Below are 19,130 nucleotides of genomic sequence, written 5' to 3' on the forward strand. Positions count from 1 at the left end.
TCACCAAACTGTAATTGGACAAGTCTCGTTGCACTGATAGGTGCATTATCATCCTGGAAAATTCCATCTCTTGCAGAAAACAAAGTATGCATCATAGGATGGATCTGGTCAGCTAAAATTTCTCTATACTTCTCCTCAATGATACTGCTTTTTCAGGGTTAAGATTGGTCCAGTAGAAAACCACGACATAGATGCCCATATCACGACAGATCCACCTTCATTGCTTAACTGGAAAGAGAGAATCACAATCATATACTTATGCAGGTGTCCTCCAAACGTTCATCCGTCTTCTTGTAGAGAAAAGTGTGAAACACGATTCGTCAGACCATATTACTTCGTTCCACTTATCAATCGACCAGGTTTGGTAAGTGTGACACCACTGTAGATGACGTTTACCATTAATATCTGTGACAAGTGGCTTGGGAATTGGTGCTCTTCCATAAATGCTCTGTTTATGAAGGTGCCTTCTAACTGTAATCACTGACACTGGAGAATCTATAAGGGTATTGAGCTCTGCGGTCACTTTTGCTGCAGTTGTTCGCTTTTTAGATATTACAATTTTCTTCAATACCTGTCGGTCTCTTTCGCTGAGCTTCTCTTTCCGCCCTCTGTTTTGCTTTGCCGAGCTTGCTTTGTCGCGCTGTGTGTATGCTGTCATGACTTTAGACACTATACCTCTAGAAAAGCCGAAAATGTGGGATATTTTGGTCACTCTTGCTCCCACTAGACGGGTTCCTACAATTTGGCCTCTATGAAAATCTGAGAAGTCAAACATTTTACACTTTTGAAAAAAATCCAATAATTACAGAATTTTAATAAAATTACCACATACTACCACAATATATACATTGTTATTTATAAGAAAAACCGATGACCATTATTATATTTTAAAACTTACAAAGCACATTCAAAAATGACACTTTTATTCACAGGTGCTTCCATTATTTTGATAATTACCTGTATCTTGTCTTTAGAAATTTCAGATATATTAGCAATATAGGAAGTTAATGTAAGTTAGGTTTAAAAATTACATCCTTACAAACAAAATAACAAAGCAAAAGCAGTTTTAATCATATGAAGAAAATTGATGATGAAGAAGATGAAGCAAAAGATTTGTTTTCTTCAAAATGCAGACTTCATTGAAGTCAAATGTAAAATTTCCTGTCACTACATTATAAACTGTCGCACTAACAAAGTGAGATTTCAGTAATTAATGAAAAGAACATTCAATATCCATTTATTTACATATAATAAATCTTTAAAGATAATGTATATGAAAACATTCCTTCTTTACAAAAATTTTCTAATCAGTTTGCATAATGGTCTGCAGTAAATCACTTATAAAAATAACAGGAATCTAATATTTAAAGATTTATTTTGTTTATGATATTTATGCCATCACAGTAAATTATTCCATTTCGTGTTTGTTGCAAGTCATTAACATCTTCCTCTTTTAGAAAACACATTCATTGTCTTGAAAATTTATTCTTTGAAACAGAATTGCATCTTTTACAAAGCACATTTAAAGTGCCGAATCGTGAAAATGTTCTTTCAGAAAAAGTAACTTTTGTTAGCAGAACAAAGCGGCATTCAGCATTCCCTTTCATTAGAATAAAAACTCCAATGGAATAGTTGTTCCTTTGTGAGTTGAAGGAAAAGAGGCACAAATGCATGTTGATAATGTCATTGTTAAATTAAAAACGCTTTCATAAAGGGAGAGGTTAGTACTAATTTTGCTGAAAGGCAACTTATATTTTTTCTGAGCAAAGAGATAATTAATTAATGATCGCAAAAGTCTGTTTATATTTAATGAATAGTTTTTATGCATGAAATTATAATAGTCTTTTCATCCAACTTCCACAGTTCAATGAGTAACCAATTCGAGCCCAAAATTAACTGCTGAATTTTCAAAAGAATCAAAGTATTTATTATTTATTTGTTTTGAAATTAGTGGAAACGTACGAAGCTGATTTAATTCCTATTGAGTTTAATAATTATGTATTCTGGTGATTCTTTGTAACCATCAAATCACAAAATAGTGTGGAAGAATGTTGGCCATTTCTGTTCTAATTTTTTTTTTTTTTTTTTTTTGTCGCGTTGAGCAAAGAGTATATATTATCTCTATCGATTGTATTCCATTACTTTCCTCCATTTTTTTGCTGTTTACACAGGTAAAATTGCAATATGTTTCGTCTCTGTAAATAAATTTGATCGAAAGACAAAATACAAAATCGAATATAGTCACTTAACTTGGCATTTACACTTATGGTGAAGCTTTATAAGTCAGATAACAGCTAGGCGGCATGATTAATTACTTTGTATTGTGGTCATGTTAATCGGCTACGAACCCAAACGTTACGAGTTCGGTCCTCGCCTATCGCAACACACTCAAGAAACTTGCAACTGTACAATCATTATTTAAAGATGTATGGCTAATTATCTAAGTTGAACCTTCCTATATTTAACTTGGCTCCATTTATTAATTTGTTAGAAAAAAACAGGAAAATCGCATAACTGAATTTTAATGGAGTTCGTTTATTTTAATCTACTTAAATGATTTTATCTTTTGACATATCTTAAGTAATAAAATTTGATGATTAAAAGCAGAAAAATTATTCTATTGTCTACAGTATTAAGACTAATAATATATATAGTAAACCATGATTTAACGGTTTAACTGGTATATAAAAACATCTATAAAATCTTAAGTCTGTTAACGGATGAATCAAGATTGCGAAAAATACTGAAAATAATAAATAGCATCGTTTTCAGATTTTTGAAAGTTTGAAATTATACTTGAATCATGCATAAAGTTGCAAAAATTTAAAAGATTAAGCAAAGATTAATTTTTAAGAATTAAAATAAATCGATTCCTACATTTCTAACTTTTCAAACACGTAACAACAATTCTCAAGCAATCACAAGTATGCATTTATGTATTATTCTTTTGTTGAAAAATGGCTTGTTATATTTCACATAATTTTTAACAAATTATATACAACTATACTTTTCTCAGTCGTGAAATCTGTTAAGATTATGATATAATAAAACAACATTTTAAAGTAAATCAAATATTTTAAACTTCTGCTTGTAGTATTCACATAATTAAACAGAGTCCAATGAATTCTGAACCACATGAACAAGCATTCTCCCCCTAAAAAGCAGCACTAAAATTGAATAAATCACGATGAAATATTTTTTGCTTATTTATATAATGTTAGAAATTCAATTTTAAAAAAATGATTAAAGTCATATAAGTAAAATTTATATTAACACTGGTTATTTATTTTTCCCTTTAATGTCATAAAATAAATAAGACTTCACCAATATCTTCACGATTAAATGACAACCAATACTGAATGCAATATTGTATGCATAACCTTAATTCGTCATTTCTAGATAAAGATAGCATATAATCTAAACTTTTATTATCTTTTTCCCAGATCAATCCCTTCTATGCCCCATATAATTCGCAAAAAACCTAACTAGACCTAATTGCATTGACTGTTACGAGAAAAGAAACTACAAATACTCACTGATTATAAGATTAGGCAACTCAAAGGAGAATGTTCAGTATTCAAAACAAGAGTATCAAAGTGGATAAACACAATTATGATTCAAACAGAAAATAGTAAATGAGATTGTTCCTAGTATTGTATGTACCGAAAGATACTGAATACTGGAATTGCTTTGACTGCTAAGGTTCAAGGAAAAGACAGACTTGGATTCGGAGAAATGTGAAAGTAAGAGCACTATTTATAAGCATATATATTATTAGTTCTCCGCATTGTTTGACGCAACGGACTTTAAGCAGCAATTTTAGTTTGTCTGATGATCAGTTGTAAACATATCTCGGAAATTCCAACTGATATCCAAAAGGGTATTCTTGGAAACAATGCACTTGTGAACAAATTTTAATTCATAACTTTAATTCTTATTATATTCTTAATTATAAGTTTAATTCATAAACGATATACACATCTTCAAATGTAAATTTTTCTCATACAAATGCATCGTTGAAACGCTGGCTTTATTGAAATGCCTTACTTTCAGCAATCATTTGTTGTTGCCAAATATGTGTAACAAAATTAAAGAATTTGTAACATATATTTTTTCTTATATGTTGATGCTATATGTATGTTCATTCATGTAGGCATGTTATATGTTAATTCATCCAAAAAAAGGAGCTGCTGATTTAAAATTTTTCTTACGTTTCAAAGTAATTGTAAATTGTTTGAAGTAATTTTTATTTGTAAATTAAATACATGTGCATATTTATATATTCTGGTTTAAGTGGCCTTTTTCAGAGTACACTGAGACCCTCAATTTTTATTTTACATAATGAAACCATTGTGGTGTTATTTCTCACTAGTTTAGCGATAAATAATAGTAGCGATAATAATCTCGCTAGTTTAGCGATAATATATAAAAGTATTGTAAAATATTCAGAATAATACACTTCGGATATTAAGCATTAAAAAATCATTAAAAATGAATATAATGAACCAGTTAAAAAATAATAAGATCACAAGAACATCACCGAAATAAAGAATAAACACTTGAGCTTCTTTCAAAATTACAGACACAGTTATTTAAATCGTTTTAAGATTGTGTTTGAATGACAAAATTGGGACTTGTGAACAGGAGAAAATCTTAATAAAATAATAATTTTTCCTTTTTTGTTATAAATAGAAGGGTTGTTATTAGTAATTCATTTGTAATATCAATTTGAGTAAGGTAATCGTCTTGAATGGACGATGAACAAGAATGGACAAGAAATGGCGAATGGAGGCTTTTAGACTTGCAATAAAAAATTGTTAGGATTGCATCTGACAAGAAATTTAGCTTCGGTGAATAAATAGTTATCTTAACTAGGTTCAAATTAATTTACGGCATTATTCTTTATTGGGTAGGAATTCGCTTTCTTAATGAAGAAATCAGAATTCTAAGTCATTGATAAAATGCATCCTATTATCAAACAAGAGCTGTAGGGTGTTGTGCAACTCCTTTTTAATTAAAAGTTTGATATTTTTCATTTCTTTAACCTTTATTCTCTTTGTCAAGCCAAAAACAATGAAAAATTAGTCAGGCATTCCCTGAATAGAAGACACAATTTTTGAAATTCATTGAACACCTGGAGTGCCAATGCAGTCGGTAGAAGATTGAGAAGGGTCGGGATAGCCTGGTTGCTAGAGCGTTGGACTCGCATCCCTTCGGTTTTGAGTTCTAACCCACCGGCCGAAGACTCTCCGTGTGTACGGTGGATGGCGCACGTATAAATCTTTTGTGGTTACATAGTCCTCCATGTCGAGAGTAATACCACTGGGGGTACTGGTTTAGAGGTGATCATTTTCTGATTCAGGTCTAAATTACGATTTGTGGATGAGTGAATGAAATGAATGAATGAAGCCCGCCCCGTAAAAAGGGTTATGATGCGTGAGTACCAAAGTCGTCTTTACCCTAGTTAGCGCTACTGTAAAAAAAGAGATGCTCACACGGTTTAAATAGCTGACATATTATAATATCCCTCTTTTAATAATTGTTCAATATGTCGTAAAAGATGGAATTTATTTGGAAACATCGCGGATAAAAGGACTGAGATAATAAAAGTATTCAAAAATGAATCGTAATTATCAATAGAAGACTTCATTACGTACAATTGCAAGCATTTAATAAGCATAAAAATTCATAATTAAATGTTGAAATTTAAGCAAATGAAACATTAAAAACTAAATGAAATACATAAATGAATAATTAATATTTCAATATATTAAAAATAAATGAAGGATTATACTTAATTTAATAATGATTTTCATAGTTTTAGATAAGCACATATTATAGTCCTAAAATTTTATAATTTATAGATATAATAATATTTAAAAAAATCAAATTTATTTATTTGGTTTTGAATTTGGCTTATTTTTAAACATTTAATTTCTTCAGCTAGATAGTTTTGTAAATTTTAAATCTTATATTTCGTTTTTCTTTTATTGTTTAACCTGATGTTCGATTCTAAAATTATTTATTGCAAACTTCGAGAAAACGATTTGTGGTCATGTGCATCTACAAAATTTAAATATTTGAAATGATGAAGCATCAAGTGACTACTTATTCTGAAATCGAACAATAGAATAAATGATAAACAATAATACAAACAAATGAAACAATATCAATACCAAATTCAAAAATTGAAATAAACTCCATAATTCCCTTTCTACGATTATTTGATTTAAGTTATTAAATGATAGTTTTTTAATTAATTATTAAGAAATTTACCTCTTTCGAACTCTTTCATTGATATGATTTAATATTGGCGCTGCTTATTTGTTGACTATCTTGGATAATTCAGTATTTCTTCGCTATCATTCTATAGCAACCTATTTGCAGAATCATGCTCTCAGACGATTTTTGTTTTCAGATTTGGCGCAAATCTTCTATTAGCTTGGAATTTCAACTTTACGTCTGCTCTTCAAATAGAATAAATAAATCGAAACAGAATAAATAAACTAGAGTTCTTCGGACATATGTGCTATTCAAACTAATCCCTAACTTTACCAGACAGATTTCTTTCTGTGTTTTGAACTATTTTTTTTTTCTTTTTTACATTGCAGGAAGCCATATTCTCCCAAAACAAAACAAAAAAAGTGTGTTTTATGGCTCGAATAAATATGAAAAGGCCGCACTTTTCTTTAGTGTTTTTATACTAAACAATACTAAATTGTGAGCATATATTTTTATACAAGACTCGTATCGTGAAAAGAAGCGGTCTAACTATATGACAGACGTCTGGATATTTTTGTTATCAGAATATTAAACCACTGGTTTTGGAAAGTTTCAAATCAAAGGTCTTTCAACTACGTCAAGTCCCCGAAAATTGTTGTTATAGTGGTATAACTCAGTTGTCTCAGATAATTTTACATCTAACGAAGATGAATACGAAAAGCTAATAAATGAAGTCACGCAAATACAGTAAGTCTTAATCAAATGGATCAAATCTTGTCTTTGATTATTTGTTTCAATCTTCGCTTCTAATAATAAAGATGAATGTGTGTGTGTGTGTGTGTGTGTGTGTGTGTGTGTGTATGTGTGTGTGTGTGTGTGTGTGTGTGTGTGTGTGTGTGTGTGTGTGTGTGTGTGTGTGTGTGTGTGTGTGTGTGTGTGTGTCTATGTGTTTTTTTGGTGCTCTGCAGGGTAGATCATTTGACCTATAGCTAAAAATTTTGCATATCTATACATAAAGGAGGAAAAAAATGTGCACTTAGGACCGAGGTATTTGAAATCTTTAATTAACACCTCAGTGAAAAAAAAATAAGATTGATTTATGCGTGTTTACCCGGAATAAATTCCAAAAATATTATTGTCCAAAAAGGAATTTTACAGCATTCAAATATTTTTGAAAATATCTTTTTAATGATATTAGTTTCGTAATCGTTCAGATTCTGAATTTATAGGTAAATGCACAGTTTAACACTGAAAATAATTTTTTATACAGTACATTTCATTTTATTAATGTGCAAAATCGTTAATTAAAGCCAAATTATAAAAGAATGCAAAACTTAAAAAATTGCGAAACAAAATAAAAATGGAAAGGCATAAAAGAAAGTATTGAATGTTAAGGTTGATTATTCTCTGAGAAATGAAGTTGCATTTTATAAGAGTAATCAAGAAGTAATGGTTTTATGTCTGATTTAAACTTCTTCATTTTTCATATTGAAGAATGTTTATATAAAAACCATGTATACCATGAACCATGTTTGTATAAAAACCATGTAAACCATGTGTATATATTCAAAGCGGAAAAAATTTTCAAAACAGAAAAAGAAAGAAACAAAAAAAAAAAAAAAAAAGAAAGGAAGAAAGAAAGAAAGGAAGGAAGGAAGGAAGGAAACTGCAAACAGAAAAGTACCACTGTCGCTTAAAATTTTGCAGGTAAAAAAACCACTCTTTGAATAGAAGTATGAATTCGTGATGTTAAATATCATTGAATTACTGAACGGCTATGAGGCTATGTTGATACAATCATATTCAAGTAAAAATCCATCAGAATATAATTGTATTACATTGAATTACTGAATCGCTATAAGGTTACTGTAATATACCCATTATTGGATCTATAAGGTTATTGGAAATAACATAATTTAGATATTGAGATACTGAATTTTTTTTCACATTTAAAAAATTACTGTAAGAAAAAAGCTCGAGAAGAATTTTTGATATAAAAATTATATTCATTTATATTTAAGTATTGTAGATTTATATTAATAAAAGTATATGTAGCATATGAAAAAATTTTCGGTTTTGTGACAAAATCCAGACAATTATATATGCTGTAAAATAACATTTCTCAGCATTTTTTCACATTTGAATTTTTTATATCGTAAATTTGAAAGTTTATCGATACCAAGCTGGTTAAAAATGTATTATTTCAAATTCTAATCATTGCTACCTTACTCAGAAATTTCTTTACGATTAAATGTGCAAAAGAGAACATTTCCAGAAATTGGATTCTTTTGTAGCAGCATTTAAATGAACTACAAATGAAAAAGTTTAGAAATTATAAAAGAAGAAGAATATTTTAAAAATATGTTTTCAATGGATCATAGAAGAATTGAAGTAAAATTCAAATTTTAATATGTATTTTACTATGTATTTTAGGAATAACAATAGCTTTCATTATAAAATGAATACATTACTAGGAATAATTCAAATGTATAATAATATATTAAAATGAAATGAAGAAATAATATTTTCTAATCATTTATTTAAATGAAAACAACAACAAGAATACCAAATGAATGCTTCAGTTCGAAATATTTAAATATAAAGTTTAGATTACGTACATGGGATTAATTATTATAATTCAGATGCAAATGCATTTTCACATATCTTATTACTTCATCCATTATAAATCATTCTTTTGTCAAGTAAAATTAGATATTCATTAGAAGAATTGAAATAAGAATACTGAAAAATACTGTATTCTGAGATAATGGATGTTAAATTAAAAATATTGGAACATTCGTACATAGAATAATGTTTTCCGTTTCATGAATAATGAATTCGATTTGCAAATACTTTTAAATTTCATTTTTTTTCATTATATTCCTTAGTTGAATAAAATTCCTTAAAACTTGGGTTTCGAATATGAGATGTAGGAGCTCTAATTTTTAAACAGCAAAATTGATTTTAAATTAAAATGACGTTTTATGTTAAATTTAAGCAACAGAAAAATAACAAATATTTAATTAATTTATGTACAAGATGAAGGTTTTCAGAAAATGATGAAAATGATATTTCATAAATAGTGTTAAAATTTCTGTGAATTTCTTCGTGTAAAAAATCGATTTATTAAATGTAATGAAAGCAAAATTTCTAGTCCAGATATATTCAAATAAAAAGATTATCTTGTACTTATAAATATTTAGGATACATTTAACTTAATCTAGAAATAAATCATTCGAATATTCGCAATATATTTCGAATTTTTCTTTGGATTTAATTCAAGAAAACATTTGTGGCATGCTTCGAATAATAAAAAAAATGTATTTCAAATGCTCAAAAGAAGTTTTATTCTGAATTTATTCATTTTAAAATGCGAGTTGTAGTTTTCTCGAATCTTTGTAAAACTCTAGAAAATATGTAATCGTTTTGCACGATTTATTTTCTTCAAGTGAGATGGAAATGGGCAGTAAATAAATAGAGTAGCTGTTTAAATCTCAAAAACAAAAACTTTATACCATCCAATATTTTTCATTCTTCTTTTATATTTACGGTACTGCATCTTTATTTCAACAAATGCCTTGCTCCAGAATGATTTGCAGTCTTACAAGACGCAAATATTATGAAAAAGAGATAGAAACTGGTTTCATTGGCAAGTATCTGAGTCTCCATTCACTGCAAAATTTTCTATTATTGTGAGAGAGAGCTCTTATTTGCATGTCTTTAAGACAAACATCAAATAGCTCTTCATGAAACCGCGGGCTAGATTGTCTGTTAATAAACATGTCTTAAAGGACTTTATATTATTTTCAGCTAACTGAAAGAAAAAGAAATATGTCCATGGTAATCTTCGAAAAAAGTTTTACCTCTACATATGTTTTCAGTCTCAAAAAAGGATAAATAAATTCATTACAAATATAAGATAAAATTTAAACTGCATTATGGAAATATCTTTAATGGAATAGTTAATTTGGTGCAGTTTCCAAACCAATGTTAGAATTAGGTATGAAGACAAAAGTCATTAAGTAAACCTGCAATATTTATTTAGATTATTATTCTGCCATTAATAATAGTAATGAAATATAGATTTGCTTTCTAATTTTTTTGCATACCCACCATTTTGTTTTACAAAGTATGGTGCATTTTGTGCATTTAACCTGTATGGTGCATTTAGCCTGTATAATAAAGTGAACGAAGCATGTATTTTGCATTATTTGATGTAGGTCGAATCTTATATAGAATTGATCTGCTATTATGATTCCAAGAACACACACCAAATTTTATTCATCTAGTTAGATATACTTCTGAGCTGTATGGTTTACATTACACTAACTGGCAAAAAGTCATACTTTCGAATCTTTGATGGATTGGTCATTAGATTTTGTACATTTTTTATTATTTGAAAAAAAATTCCCATACTAAAAATAATCAAGCTAGTTTGCTACTAAATTAATTCGGCGCCTTATTTTTAATTACTAATTAAAAATAAGGCGCCGAATGTTCGATCTGGTAGAGATGATGGTCTTTGACGGTAGATATTGTTCTTCAAATACCCCACAACCAAAAGTCGCAAGGGGTGATGTCCGGCGAGCGAGGAGGCCCTGCTGTTGGTAAATGACGGCTGATAATTCGTGTTTCAGTAAAATGATGTATTCACAATCGCTTTACCCGACGATCAATATGAGGTGGTGCAGCATTCTGCATGAAAATGATGTCTTGAAGGCATCCATGCTGTAGAAGAGTTGGGATTACAAAATCCCTCAGCATATCATGGTACCGTTGTCCTGTAACGGAACAGGTTTGGATTTCATTTGAAGTCATCTCTTCAAAGAAATATGGTCCAATGATAAAGGTAGTTGTAAAACCACACCATACTGTCACTTTTTCAGGACGTAAGGGTTGTTCCTGGATAACGTGAGAATTTTCCTGTGCCCAAATTCGACAGTTGTGGATGTTAACTTGCTCATTGAGGCAAAAGTGGGCCTCATCATTCCACAGAATGTTCCATGACCAAGTTGTGTCAACCATCATTCGAGCAAGAAACTGAAGTGCAAAAGTTTTAAGGACTTCTAAGTCCCCGCCCTGCAACAGGTGCACAGACTTGATTTTGTATGCATAAAAATGCAAAATCTGCTGTATGCAAAATCTGCTGCATTTGAATACGGCATATTCCGAACACGGAAAACAACAGGCAAAGTTACATTATTATGCGGTGAATGACTACTGTCTTCAACGAGGGTGGTCGCAACATTTCTGACGCTGGAAGAAGGGATTTTTTTTTCATTCTCTATATGGAATAATGCCAAGTTGCTCATTTTTTTAACATTTCTGCATCATCTTGCTTAGGTCACCTGGAGATATTGGACTTCTTCGTTTTAGCTTCTTACCATGAAATTCCTTTAGAGCCGCAACGGAGTTTTGTTGGTTCTGGTAGAACAAATTCACCAGTAGCACTTTTTCTTGCAATGTAGGCATGACGAACAGAGAAGAAATTAATGTTCGTGCAGAATTCGTCTTCTTTTTATCCAAAGTAGAATGGCAATAGACATTTGCTAAAACGCAAATTGTGTTTCACATTTTTAACATATGCAAATAAATGCCATTTGTATTACAGCGCCATCTATTGGTAAATCTTTTGTACTAATTTTTTGTAATGTAAAGCACATAATCTGAATAATCTGTAGTTCGTTCACATTTTATCTTATTTGGATATATATATATATATATATATATATATATATATATATATATATATATATATATATATATATATATATATATATATATATATATATATATATATATATATATATATATATATATATATATATATATATATTATAGTACCTTAAATAAAATATGTAAAACCAAGACCATTTATATTTGGTAAAATGTTAACATTATCTTAACATTTTATAATGAAACTTACTCACAAACTTAATTACAAAAACATTAATTATTTGCTTACTGATTTCTTTTTTGACAAATAAAAGGATAATTTTCTTTAATTGACTTACTTGCTACACCCCTCTCAGTCTAACGGCTATAGATAGCTGTATAATTGGAAATTCGCCTCTGCTTTTCAATGCATTTTGTTTTTTCACAACTTAAACGAAAAAAATCATGTATAAAAGTGGCATTGAAATGAATTATAATGGCAATAAAATGCCTAAGTACTTACTTTTCAAGAACCCTATGATTGTTATTTTATTTCATTATTTAAAATGCCGACTACCGAGAAACGTCTGTAAAACGTCTAATAAAAGGTAAGTAATGTGTATGTCTAAAATAAATCATCGATTTGCTTAGACATACATAAAACATTATAAAAAAGGCATAATTTAGAAAAATGAAAGAAATGCTTTAAGTAATATGGAAGAGTATTTTCAAGATTTATGATTACGCAACATTCATTCTATCAATGATTTCATTAACAACCGGTAGTCTGCATTTTGAATTTGGTTTATCTAGGAATGGTCATAATTATAACTGTCCCAGATTAACATTAATACAATAGTCGTGGAATAAATTATTTTGGTAAAATATTGGCCGTCCGTTTCGCTTGAAATGCTTAGTAAGAGAGGCTCTTATTCAAAACTTATGAATAATTCATTGGTGAATTCACAATAATCTTATGCATGATTGACGAATAAAGATTCTAACTCAAAATTCTAATCTGAACTGAACTTCTAAGAATTCAATAACTGAAAGTTCTATGGATACAGTAAGTGAAAATTCTATGGATTTTCTAAGCAAAGTGGTATTCGGATAGGTAACGAATACGTGAATTCCGACCATATCTTATTCACTTAATTATGAGAAGAAACTTGGATAATATTAGTGACATTTATCTTCAAAAATAAAGTGACAATATCCCCAGTTTTATGGAAATAATTATAAAAAAAAGATGTATCTGTACTCAAAGCAGAAATATGGATTATTCATTTTTCTAAATTTATTAGAAACGCTTGTTCTGTAATAATTTAAGCATTATATTTTCAACAAAAGACTCATGAGGCAGAAAAAAAAATGAATCTTTTCTAAAATAATAGTTTTTATCAGCTTAAGTTGGAGATTTCTGTATCGCATATATGCATCCTAGAAGAAATGAAAAATTAATGTTCTGTATTTTAGTAATTTTCGCATACATCAGCGCATTAAAATGCTCATGCGAACTTACAAATCGTGGTGCATAAATAAAATGTCTCAAATTTTACTCCCTTTCTTTTCCTTTTGTATTATTAATATTTATTAATTATATCTATATTTGTATGTCTATATATAACTTGGGAGTGTCATTTTTTTATAATAACGTTTATTATCCAAAATCGGTTCGACTGATTATAGCACTCAGGAATACAAGAAAAAAAAATGTTTTATAATATGACCAAAAAAAGAAGATGATAATGCCCGTTCTACATGTGTATCCTATAATGTTGTAAGACTTAGCCAAAGTTGGTCAAAGGCAATTATTATTGATATGCAATACTAGACACCTTTGAAATAAATAGTTAAATTGTTTTTATTGGCAATAAATTAACAGTTTTTCTTCGCTAGGTTGGATCATTGTTAATAGAAAATTGAAAAATACCTCTAAACCAGAATACTGGCTTCATATTTTCAATCCTTTAGATTTTGAAGAGAATACTATTACCAGAAAGAAAAGAAAATTTATCTGCCCACTTGAAACCTTAGTGCAACAAAAAGTCTTGCCGAACCTGTCTAAGCATCAAGAAAAGAAGGTTGATCAAATTTACAAGTTACGTCTATGGTTCTTCTTTATTTTTGCAACAAAGTCAATTAAGAAAAAGGATATATACATCAATATTTTTAATTTCTTGTATATAAAGTATAGAGATTTTGACGAATTTCCACGTTTTGGAACCTCTACGAGTTCGAAGTACGCATTTTTGGAAAATGTCTGTCTATCCGTCTGTTTGTAATAAAAATAACTCAAAAACGCTCTGAACTAAATGGACAAAATTTGATATATAATCATTTAATTTAATTTGTAGATTTTTTTCAAACCGGTCAGCAAGCGCTTGTCAGAGGAAGTCTGTCTAACATAAGTTAACGCATTAACTATAAAACGGATCGAACGAGATAGATTAAACTCTGTATATAGATTTACCAATGTAGTGAAGACAACTATCAAAGTTTCAGCCAAATCCAACAAGGAGTTGACCGTCTGTCGATCTGTGCTTTCAGAAACGTATAAACACGATAACTCAAAATCGCAATGACTTAAATATATTAAAATTTTGTACTATGCGTTTAATGGTTTTTGGTTTAAATCCAAAATATGATTCATTCCGGGGATTAATCGCCAAAAAACTCGCCAAATATCAAACATAGATTCAATAAAAATGTTAAATTCTTGTCCAAGGTCATTGTTTCTTAACTATTGTACGTGATTGCCATGCTAAATATTCTCTGGGATAATAACATTATTAGAGAGTGTGGGAGAAAATCTTATGAAGACAATTCCACCGGTCTGTTTCTCCTCATTGTATTTAATATATATATATATATATATATGCAATATTTTATGAGTTCAGTTGCATTGATTTGTGATTACGATTGTCAATTTTATTGTATGGATTTGTGATTATTTTAACATTCTTTGCTGAATCTGTAATTTTAATAATTCCCATAAATTCTGACCTTCATTGCCCTTCATTTATCAATTGTGTTTTATTTATCAATCAAATTTGTGATAATGATTATTATGATATATATAAATAATTGATAATGATTATTATGATATATATAAATAATTGATAATGATTATTATGATATATATTTTTTGTATGTTTTTATCATAAAAATTAAGGCATGGAACCAAGTTCGTGATGATTTTTTTTTTGAAAAACGTTTGAAAATTGTTATAATTTTTGAATATTTGCATAAAAAAAGATTTAAAAATATCTATGAAATCAAAATACATATCAGTCAAGTGACAAAAATTTGTTTAGCTAGAACAAGTAGCAATTTTGGCTAACAAGTAGTATAAAGTAAAAATATTCTAGTTTAGAGATTTATTAAACCATTTGTTTGAAGTTTTGTAGATAGGAAATATATTATGTAGTTTCGGAACTAAAAAGTAATTAGTATTTCTATCCATTCTTTAAATATATATTGTGATCCTACTGAAAATTAACAATTTTTTTTCACATTTTGAAACACTAAAACTACTATAAAATATTTCTAAATGAATACATTATTTATTTTTTACTTCAAGAACTGTAAACACGTTAATAAGTTACTATATCAAATTTGAACAGAAAAAAAGTATGCGTTATATTTAAACTCATGAGGTTTTTCGTATGGAAATTTTATCAAAGATTAGAATTTGAGAAAATAGTATTTAAACGTAAAATATCATTGAAATGCTTGCAAATATAAACATAAAAATTAGAGTAACTTCCCAAAAATTCGATTTACAAAAAAAAAAAAAAAAAAAAAACATGTAACAGTTTTAAAAAGAATCTGTTCAAGTATCAAGAACAGTAAACAAAAAAGAATTCATAACTTCTCAAAAAATCGACTTTTCAACCTGACAAGATAAATTCGCACGCTCTTTAGATCAAAGAAAAAAAAATGCTTTACAAAATGAAACAAAACTAGCACCAAAAGATGCATTAATCAGTTTTAATATTAAAAAAAACTTCCAATGAATGATTTAAGATAAACATTAGAATTTCATTCTTTTTGCTAAAATAAATCCTTTACATTAACGCTTTCGTTGAAGACTTTGATAACAAGCATAATTCCTTTGAATTGTTTTCCAGAAAATGACAATAAAAAAATTTACCATTATAATGTCATGGAATCAATATGGGAAGATATATAGTCTTAATGACTTTTGTTTGCAATTCTTCATTCATGTTATATCGGGAAATGATTCCATGTCCCGTTTCCATGTTTATTGCTTGTCATTAAGATCTTTCCCATTCCAAAAAACAGTTTTCTGAAAGAGAACTCCGGCTTTTCTGAAAACGCATTCGAATTGCCGAATCGGAAAAATGTTCTTTGGGAAAGATTAACTTTTGTTACTGGAACAAAGGAACATTCGGTCTTTCTATTTGAGCGCAATAAAAATTTCAATGGAACAGTTGTTATTTTGCAAAAAGAGAGAAAAAGAATAAGAATTCTCGTGGCGGATAGTAACGCATTGTTGGGAAAATTAGGGATGCTATCGCAAATAGAGGGAAATGAAAATTTTTCAGAAAGATACCATGCTTTCCTTACTTATTGAAAACAACTGATTAGGTAATGTTTGGAGGGGTGGACATGAAATAATTATTTCTTATAAAATAAGATTATATTTTTCAAATCCTCTAATTAATTATTTAAAAAAATAATTTTAAAAAGAAATTTTAGCTCTCATAATTTAAAGGAAATATTCACAGTCATATATATATATATATATATATATATATATATATATATATATATATATATATATATATATAGTGTTATAAAATTTGATGTTGCTTATGGCTCTTGTCATAGAAAAGCCCGCTCACTAGGTCAGAGATTTAAGCCGAGTTTATGCAGTAGCTTCTGAGAGTAAAGGCTCCTGAGCACCCGAGGGCAGAAGTCTGACTTCTAGCTCTTATGAAGATGACACATACTCGCTTGCACAACCCTTTTTTACATGGGGGGAGGGGCTCTTTCACACACCTCACAGATAGAACACAGGGTAAAGAACAACCATCCCGAACCAGGACGCCCAGATTACGGGGAAGACACGCTACCCCTAGGCCAGGACGCCGGCGTATTATAAAAATGTTGTTGATTTGCGCATCAAATTAGTTTTAATTGCCTTAAGCAGGCATTTTATAACATCTAAAATAAATTTCTAAATGTTTTTAACTATATACAATAAAAATACTTTATATTAGGTTATGTATTGTGGTTATAAAAATAAAATATGATTCTTAATTTTGTAAATTTTTGTCCTTTCATATCACAATAACGTCATAAAAATTGAACATACTAGGTCGGAACAGCCTTGTAAATCTAACATTATTAATTAAAAGCAATTAATGAGTATGTATAGCTTTGGTATTGAAAATTTATGATTCAACAATAAAATTCGATTAAAATTAATTGCCATGTGAGTATTTCACAGCACTGATTCTAATGACCAAATTAGATATTTATCTTCTATTTAGTATTAATATCAGAACCAGGTATTCGATAACAATTATCTCACAATGATATGTCGAAAAGAAAAGAAATAATCAGTAGAAATAGCAATAAAATTGAAAGATAACGTTTAAGAAAGAAATATATGGCATTATTATTTAAAATATATTTATTAATAAGAAAAAACAGATAAGTTGTTTTAAAAAATGCATTTATTGTTGACTTATAATAGATCATCCATAGAAATCCATTTTATATTTTATATTCACTGATTGTAATGACCAGATTAGATATTTATCTTCTATTTAGTATTAATATAAGAACCAGGTATTGAATAACAATTATCTCACAATAACAGTAAACTTACTCACTAAATATTAGTAACATATATTCAGTAAATATTCTCACTAAATATGATGGCTATTCCGAATGTTAAATCGAAGCTGGTGGTAAGGTCTCGGCTTCGGAACCGGAGAGCTTCAGGTTCGAGACCCGATTCCACCAAATAACAGTCACTTAAGCGGTTCTGATGCACGCAAAATCCGTCGAGACCAAGCTTCTTCCCATTGGTGTGGTGGAAGTTTCGATATGGGATGCCAGATCACGTGTCGTTCTTGTTACGTAGGGAAGTTTGAAAAGTGGGTTCCAGCTCACGTGTCGTTTTCGTTATCTGACCGCGGTTCAAAATTAATAAATAGTAAGAGTTTTTTGCGATTACAATACTTATAATACGATTACAATACTTACGATTACAATACGATACAATAATAATAATCTTGTTTTCTCTTAAAATAAGAGAAAGTAAGAATAATATATAAGAATAATTCTCCATACAAGAATGTGAATATTTTCATTATTTTCCTTATATATTTATAGACTCTTCTCTTTTTGTAATTAAATTGATAAATATATAATTTTGTAATTAAATTGATAAATATGATTTTCCTTACATGGAGTAGGTGTATCTGGTCTAATCTATGGAATTGGTTCAGAATATTATTCTTTAATATATGTTTCAGTAATTTCCATTTCATAAACTACGATAGAATCTTGTTTTAATTGTTTTCATTTACCTAAATGAAGATGACTAGTCTATGAGAACTATTTTTTTTTCAGTGTCTATTTGAATAATGAGAATTTCCTTTCCGTTGTTATTTTCATTTCAGGGATACCAAACCACCAAATAAAAGCTGAAATCATTTAAAAGTGTTCTCCTGAATGCCTGTCAACTGATAACAAATGTTGGGAACGCACGAGAATATGTTTTAGAGAAAATAAAAAAGTACGGTTATGCATAAGTCAATAAAATCGTCGGCGAAAAATAAGTTTAAAAGAAGTTCCTCAAATCATTATCATTAATTTGATGCCATTGTCTTACATAATTCGCATTATTCAAATTTGTCAAAGAAAATGTCTATCAGAACAATGCTGATCATAATAATTTCACGGAATGTGCTTCTGGCAGCACGAAAGAAAAGAACATTTGGAAAAAATATGTTGTGACAGCTTGTCTGCAGTAGCATTAATAACAAAGCGGGAAAGGGAGTGAAATCTTTTATCATAATTGCCCAGATGACTGCTTTACCTCTAGAGAATACCACTGAAGTACTTTTATTTAACATTCCCATCACAACATTTAAGAAGGAAATTGAAAATTACTTATACGTAAATTATAATTTAAAACTCTAATTTTCCAATGCATGCACTTAATGCATATGCATGAAAGAAAATGCTTGTACTAACACGTACTAATATTG

Source organism: Argiope bruennichi, chromosome 8, assembly GCF_947563725.1.
Source record: "Argiope bruennichi chromosome 8, qqArgBrue1.1, whole genome shotgun sequence".
Classification (NCBI taxonomy): Eukaryota; Metazoa; Arthropoda; class Arachnida; order Araneae; family Araneidae; genus Argiope; species Argiope bruennichi.